Raw genomic sequence first — 8,771 nt, 5'->3', positions numbered from 1 at the left:
CCTTCTGTTTATTTGACATTCCATATGTGCCCAACTTTTTCCATGTATCCGTTACCTCATTAAACCTCAAATCGTTGATGTTACATTCAATCTCATTTGTTCTCATTTTCTTCCTTACTTCTTTTGGTTTCTTAAACTCATTCATAGTCACAGCCAACAAATCATTCTTTCTAATAAACCTCTCAATCACGTCATACCACACAGGACACTTAAATGCGACAGGCACGCTTCCATCTCTTTTCACCCAACATAACCCATACAACATCCATCCAGCCATATATCGTACCATATACGCCCCTTTGTTTCTTTTTTCCATTAAGACTACCACTGTTTTGATATAATTGAGGCTCAAAAAAATTTCAATGTCTGGAAAATCCATACCACCATTCTCACATGTTTTATATAGGTGTTCTCTTTTTAATTTTTCCATTTTACTACCCCCAAAAGAATTTAAATATTAATTTTTGTACTCTTTATTTTTTTGTATGGAGATGGAAAAACTCCAGCCACATACAGTAAAATGGGCAGTATTACTGCCTTAATTATGAGTGCCTTCCCATTCAATGTCAGGTCACACATATGCCAAAAATTCAACTTTTTCTCTATTCGTAAACCACACTCATCCCAGCTTTCTGTACCCCTTAGATCCTCATTAAACCATACACCCAGCACCTTTATTGGTCCTTCCATACATGTCAGACCGTCCATCCTAATTCTACTATCGCCAAAGCATTTAAAACAATATTTATACCAATTCACCCTAAAAGCAGACGCACCACAGAAAGAATCCAATAATAATTTCACTCTACTCATTGAGGCAATACTCTCACTCACAATCACCACATCATCCATATATCCCAGTACCTTGGCATTCTTTCCTTTACTTCCAGGTATTAACATTCCTCTTATGAGTTTTTCTCTTCTAATCATACATAACAATGGTTCTATGACAATAATAAACAATACAGGGGATATAGATCACCCCTGTCTGACTCCTGACCTGATCAGGAATTTATCACTCAACCATCCATTCACTAAAATTTCACTCGACACCTCCTCATACAGACATCTCACACCATCTAAGAATTTTTGGGGGAAACCCATTTTTTTCAGCACTTCGAACATAAACACATGCGACACTCTATCGAAAGCTTTCTCAAAATCCAAAGTCAACACCATACACTTCTGCTTCCTATCTTTGCAGTCACCCAGTATATCTCTCAACAACATCAAGTTATCATTTGTACATCTCCCAGGCACAGCACATACTTGGTCATCTTCCACAACTTTACCAATTACTTCACGCATACGATTCGCTATTATTTTACTATACACTTTATAGTCCGAATTTAGCAGTGTAATTGGCCTCCAATTCCCCCATTTTTTCCTTTCCCCTTTTTTATAGATGAGCACAACCACACCTTCCTTCATTGATTCACACAATTCTCCATTCTCCCACATATACTTGCATACTTCAGTCAGATCCGCACCCATGCACTCCCACGCTTTCACATACAATTCTATTGGTAATCCATCTTTCCCTGGTGTTTTATTTTTCTGAGCACTAAACACCACCTTTTTTACCTCATCCAGAATCACATCATCACACAGATCCTCACATTCATCCTTATCTAATTTTCTCTCCATACTGCCTAACACCTCAATCATCAATCCAGAGTCAATCCATTTTTTGTCATATAGTCTGCCATAGAAACCCTTTACCTCCTTCATCACACCCTCTCCGGTTCTCATCCAATAACTCATCCATGCCCGTTTTTTTACCATTCATTTTTTTGAAGAAATATCTGGTACATTTTTCATTTTTTTCCAGATGTTCTATTTTTGTCCTGTACATAATTTGTTTTCCCTTTCTCTCAATCAGACATTTTAGCTCATTTTTTGCTTCCACTAATAGGTCATTCACATCAATCCCAGACATACTGCATTTTCTCAGCCATTCAATCCGCATATTTAAATCTTTGAATTTATTTCTATACATGGCAGCTTTTTTATAGCCCCATTTTCTGAAGAATTTTTTAATTTCCTGCTTTACCCAATCCCACCATTCCAACACGCATGCAAACCTATTTTTACAGTATCCCCATCTTTCATACTTCTTCTTAAAATCACTCATCACTCTTTCATCCTCTAGCAGCCTCACATTCAGCTTCCATACTCCCCTGCCATGCACAAACCTCCCCTTCTCTTGGAACAGACCCCTCAAGTACTCTTGGTCTGAAAAGGGGACCGAACCTTGTTCAAAATTAAAACATTCCAGATTTTTGGAAAAAAACATCCTGTCAATTCTTGACTCAATCCCCCCTCTATCTGCCCTATACATAGGTGGTGGATTGTCTGAACTTACCATTGCGGCATCTAAAAAAAAGATCAGAAATTAAATGAGATAATTTTTTCACAGTTACATCACCGGTATCATCTGTGACACAATTAAAGTCACCAACAAAAATTGTAGGAATCTTTCCTGGCAAAAATAAAGCTAATTTCTCTAACAGAGCAAGACGCTCTTCCTTTGCGGTAGGACTATATACATTGACCACTCTGACCCGCAGCCCCCTATACCTAATTACAGCTATAATACACCGCCCCACCTCCACCACTGTATAACTGTCCATACAGTACTGCTTGTTCCCCAGCAGGATCCCCACACCATCATTTTTATTTACATGTGACCCAGACCATATGTGCTGTCCATGAGGCCAGTCCTGATCATTCGGAACTTCCGATAATCCGCACTCCTGCAGGCAGTAAATGTCGGCTCCCAGATTTTTCATATATTTCAGCACAGTAGACCTGCGTCCTTTAGATTTTATCTGCCTCACATTCAGGGATACGACATTAAGTGCAGCTTTGGCAGCCATATCAGCACTTTTTTATGTAAGTTTTTACATACCCACCACTTCTGTGTCAGCCTTGTCCTTCTGGAGGCAGGCAGGCGGATTGGTAACAGCTGGGAGAAGGAACCCCCTCTAAAAAAGCCATGTCAGGGGAGAAGCTGATGTCAGGGTACTCCCTGTCACTGATGGGACTTGCACTGTTCTCATCTGCATAATGGTATGCCAGGCGGGGCTTCTTCACAGCTTGGCCACTGGCTTCATGTGCTGGCCTCACTGCTGCTGTGAAGTCCCCCTGCTCCTTCACTTCACACTCACTGTCACTGCCATCCTCCTCCTCCTCCTCTGTCTGCATTGTGTCCCAGTGAGGTGTTTTATTCAGTGACACCTCCATGTCTCCCTCCCCGCAGGCAGAGAGATGTCCTGGGAGCTGGGAGCTGAGCTCCGTTTCTAGCTCCGCCCCTTTGACACCTCCTGTGCAGTCACAGATTCCTCAGCCTCTGTAGCCACGCCCCCCGCTCTCCCCTCAGTGTCTGGAGCTCTGGGTGAGTCACACACAGCTGGCTGCTGATTACCTGAGGGAAGCTGATTACCTGCAGCTGTGGGGGAGATTTTCCTCTCAGTAATAATGGCTCCTGCTTTGCCATGAGGTCGGCGTTCCTGCAGAGCATTGCCACCAGAGAATGTAGGGCTGGCAGACGCTACCTGGGCATACAGCCTGGCTCCAGCAGCACTGTTTGCCCTACAATCCCTGTACATATGTCCTGCCTCCCCACAGCCATTACACACTATGGGGTTGGGGCAGTCTTTAGCATAATGTCCAGGTAAGTTACATTTTCTGCAGAGCATTGCAGTGGGGCAGTTATCCACAACATGTCCATACTCATTGCATCTCCTGCAGTAGAAGGGGGCTTCAGGGAAAAACAAATACCCACTATCCCTCCCAATAGAGAAGAGGGGGATAATGGATCCCCCCAGGGCCCTGAGGGTCCACACCAAACCGGACAAAGAATTTATGCTTCCCAGTCCATAGCCCAGACTCCATGCTGATGACTCTGTGGGCGTACTGGACATAGGAACAGTGTATTTTTAGGAATTTCACTATTTCCTCCAGGGGCACAAAGTGATTGTGCATGAATACTACTAGGGGTATGTCCCCTCTAGAATAAAGGACAGTAAATGTCAGTCCTGTGAGTAGGGCATTCTCAGCATGGTCTCTCAGTGCTCTGTATAAGTTCTGGCAGGCTCCAGCTGATGAAAAAATCAGTACATACCGTCCATCTTTCCTGAACTCCTGCAGGCAGACAATGTCCTCCTTCTTCACCTTCAGCGTGTCATAAAGGATCATATTTACCAGATATCCCAGCGAGAAATGCATCTTCTTCTCCTGCGCAACATCAATACGAAATCCATTACGGACTACCACTCCCATCTTCTGTAAGATCGCCTTCTCTTTCCTCCACTCCTTACAGCACAGCCATATGGCCAGTCCAAGGCTTTTTTTTTTTTTTTTCTTCCCTCAGATGGGAAAATCTACGGTCCAGAAATCCAAGACCAAATAAACATCCCAAAACAGCTGCGTTAAAACCAAAACACAAAAGCTGTTCCCATCATCATTGGAAAACATTCATTTTTTGAAAAGCATAATACAACATCAAACAAACCAACAAGAAACTTCAAACAAACATCACACTCAAGTCAAATACCTAAAACCATTATCATAAGCATGAACCCCAACCCACATCAATGCCTCGACATATTCCCTACTCTGATCAGCTCTATACACTACTTTACATATATGTTCTAGTATTTTATACTTTCTAAGAAAACCATCTTTATCTCTAACTAACTCTTTTTTAACATTTTCCACTAAATAATACAAACGCTTTTCCGCTTTTAATTTACAAAACATTTGTCGAAAATATGTATCGTCCTTTCTGGCCTTTTTTTCTTGCTTCTCCTTTTCTTCTTGCTTTTTAACTTCCTCCATATTTTCCTCCAATAGACTTACTCCTTCCATTTCACTTTATACCTCTGATCCCCAATCCATTGAGGATTCTGTAACATCTTCCAACTTCTTTTTTTTCTTCTTTCCCACTTTATCTTCACTATTCTCCTGAACAGAAATTACACCAACAGTTCTTTTCTCCACTGGCAAAGATTCTGCGCTTACCGCCATTTCTACTGATTTACTCTCATCTTCTCCTTTCTTCTTCTCCTTTCCCTTTCTCTCCACTTTCCCCTCTTTATTCTGACACTTTTCCACTGTCTCTTCCGACTTTTTGTACTCCTTCCTCTTAGGACACATTTTAAAAACATGACCCAATCCACCACACAAATTACATATCTTCTCCTTGCTGCAGTCCTTGTACTCATGTCCTTCTTGATAGCATTTAGTACAAAATATCTTCGTGCAATCCTCTTTACTGTGACCATACTCTTTACAATTAAAGCAAAATACACCCATTCCAGCAAAAAATAAATCCATCGTGGCCACGCCAATTTTAAAACGGGCCGGAGGTAAAATAAATTTGCCATTTTCATCTTTATTCAACTCACAACTCATCTTCCATTTACTTGTCCAAAAGCCACACTGGTTAAAAACTTTCCCTTTACTAGTAACACTCCTACAATATTTCTCCAGAAAAACAACAACATCTTCTTCAGTCACATATGGTGAGTAAGATTTAACTGTAAAAAGCTTCCATCCAGAGTCATAGTGAGGCATCACCACGACTCCCGCCACTCTTGGATCTTCCTTCATTACATTCCACAAGTCCAAAAATTTTAACAAAGGTGCTTCCCCTCCAAATGTGATATCGTAATAACCCCGCCGGGAATAATCCATTACAGATAGAATATCCTCTCTGCTCACCTTAAACAGGTCCAGCAACAAAGTGTTCAATAAGAATTCCAGCTCTCTTTCCTTTCTTGATGTTTCTCCAAAAAGAAAACGAACAGCGTTCCGGATCCGCATATATCCTGGGATTCCTTCCATATCGCCAGCAAACGGACACCACAACCGCAGTAAAACCTTCAGTACCGAAGTACCAGGCAAAGTGATCGCCTCTCGTTGTCTGGGGACTAATCCGGACGCCTATAGCAGCAAGGGGGTGAAGTCCTCACCGTTAAGTGAGGACAATCCCCCAAGGCCGACGAACCGGGTGCCCCAGACACCTTAGACTAGACCAGACCAAGTACAGCAACAATTAAGCCACTGCACTTGATCTTAGCCAAAAGGCCGAGACGCGATAGCCTGAAATGGTTTGCCACTCCGGACGCACCAAGGCCTACAACCAACACCCATTGTGGCGAAAGCGCAAAAGATTGCCCAGGGGAAGACATTTTTTTCCAAACTCTGGATGCCTTCTCAAATGGCAGTTCTGGTGTGTGTGGGGGTGTGTGGGGGTGTGTTCAAGCTGGGCCCAACAAGTTTTTTTTAATCTGCATAACTCCGCCTAATCTGCATAACTCCGCCTACTTGAACACACCCTCCATTCCTTTTGCGCTAAAGAGTGCAACTATCAGTGCAAATATGCAAATTGCCTCTTGTGAGAAAAAGAGGACTCCAACTCTATTGCGGCACCTGTTGTAAGTAGCGATCCTACCAGTCACAATCAACTCATTAACGAGTCGTGCAATATGACTTAGGATTAAAGCCAAATCAGTATCCCAATTCGCAGACACGGTGTTTGGGGCTCTTGGCCCTCATCAGTACGAAGCAAGAGAACTGATTTGGCTAGGTGACAGGCTCTGGACTGGGGTCTAAGGGGTAACGTTTCTCCTGATGGAGAGTGACATACCAGCTGGCTTGTCAAGGTAAGGAGGCTTATTCAAGAAACAGGCAGAGCGAGAGTGTATTTCAAAAACCAGACAGGCGAGCAGTTGTCTTCCCAGCTTCCCTGAAGCTGGGCACAGACCCCCCCCTACCATGTGGTCTGCTGCTGTTACAGCAGCAGACTGAAGATGGCACCATTTTTCTCTGCCTTAGATAGGCCCAGAGCCCACTGTGACACGTGAGAGTTCCGGAGTCAATGGCTAAAGGCCACATTGTGACAGCTGGTGAAGGTTCCATGCACAGATTCTATCTACTGCAGGCAGCGCACCCGATTGGTCAAAAGCATTAGAATACTACTCACACAGTACAAGACAAGATAGACAAGACTAGCATATTCAAGATCAGCACAGACCCCATTTTTCCTTTTTTATTGAAATACATATCATACACCACATAATTAAAAGTCAGTAGTGGTCCACAAGAGGGAGCCAATGTTTTACAAAGGAATTCGTGCATGCGGTCACAAATGTAGTATGTATGGCCGAACTACTCATAGGATACTTCAATTTAAACACTTAATACTGACAGCAGGGGCCTAATTTTATAGATGGCACAATATATTAGCAACACTGTTACAAAGGCCTCATTCGGGCCTACATCTTAACTCACCTGTTGCAACCAGCAAAGACTGATTGATTGATTGATTGATTGATCGATTGCATATTGGATGCAATCCAATGCTGGACATGCATAGGTGAAAGCAAGGCAGGCAAGGCACAGAAAATGTTGCAAATGGTCCAATGAAATTGAGCAAAATGCTACATTTGCCATCTGAACTGTGCTTCTTTGACCCTGAAAAGAATTCTCCTAAAGGGTTAAATGACAACTTGCTGGGCTGATTTCAATTCAATTCAATCTGTTTTTGGAAACCGGATCAGAGAAGGAGTGCACTGTTCCCTAAGATACTGAAATAACGGGTCAATGCGTGGAGTGGACAGAGCAAGCTCCATATCCAGCTCCCTGTTCTAAAAATCCATTTAATATATGGTCCCCAAATAGGGAACATATCAGATATTAAACTGATAAGAACACATAAGGTTTCAACAAAATTTTATTTGGTCATAAGACATAGAACAAGAAAAAATGAAACTTTTTGTGCAAAAGATACATAAACAATTACAATAATAAAATACAACAACATAAACAACTTAATATAAAACAGTATTCCACATATAAAAACACCATCTACGATTTGCTTCTGTCTTCCCCACATCTTTAACCCCTTAGCGACCGCCGATACGCCTTTTAACGGCGGCCGCTAAGGGTACTTAAACCACAGCGCCGTTAATTAACGGCGCTGTGGAAAAAGTAAATAGCTCCCCCCACAGGCCGATTTTCTCCGGGGTCTCGGCTGCCGAGGGTAGCCGAGACCCCAGAGAACATGATTCGGGGGGTTTTTAACCCACCCCGCATTTGCGATCGCCGGTAATTAACCGTTTACCGGCGATCGCAAAAAAAAAAAAAAAAGCGATCTCTTTTTAATTTCTCTGTCCTCCGATGTGATCGCACATCGGAGGACAAAGAAAAGGGGTCCCAGGTGGCTCCCCAATACTCACCTAGCTCCCCCGATGCTCCTCGTGTCTCCCGGTGGGCGCCGCCATCTTCAAAATGGCGGGCGCATGCGCAGTGCGCCCGCCGGCCGGCACCGGGAGAATCTTTGGGGTCTCGGCTGCCGGGGGTAGCCGAGACCCCAAAGAGCATGATCGGGGTCGGTATTACCGACCCCTATTTTGCGATCGCCGGTAATTAACTGTTTGCCGGCGACCGCAGAAAAAAAAAAAAAAAACTCCAAGTGTAATTCTCTGTCCTCTGATGTGATCGCACATCAGAGGACAGAGAAATAGGGGGATTCGGGGACCCTAGCATACTCACCTAGGTCCCTGGATCCTCTTGCTGCTCCTCCTGGCCGCCGGCAGAAGAACATGGCGGATGCATGCCCAGTGCGCCCGCCATCTGTCTCCATCTGCCGGCCGGCAGGAGAACAGCAGTTAGGGCTAAAATTAGGGTTAGGGGTAGGGTTAGGGTTAGGGGTAGTGTTAGGGTTAGGGGTAGGGTTAGGGGTAGGGATAGGGTTAGGGGTA

General features: G+C 43.6%; 1 pseudogene; it reads right to left on the bottom strand.

The window, feature by feature from the left end:
- Window positions 1–7,570: 7,570 nt before the first annotated feature.
- LOC138668175 (U2 spliceosomal RNA) lies at window positions 7,571–7,745 on the bottom strand (annotated as a pseudogene).
- Between the last annotated feature and the right edge of the window lie 1,026 nt (window positions 7,746–8,771).

This window comes from Ranitomeya imitator, chromosome 2 (genome assembly GCF_032444005.1).
Source record: "Ranitomeya imitator isolate aRanImi1 chromosome 2, aRanImi1.pri, whole genome shotgun sequence".
Taxonomy (NCBI): Eukaryota; Metazoa; Chordata; class Amphibia; order Anura; family Dendrobatidae; genus Ranitomeya; species Ranitomeya imitator.
Note: the sequence above shows the minus strand (reverse complement) of the source record. Positions and strands in the feature narration are given on the sequence as shown.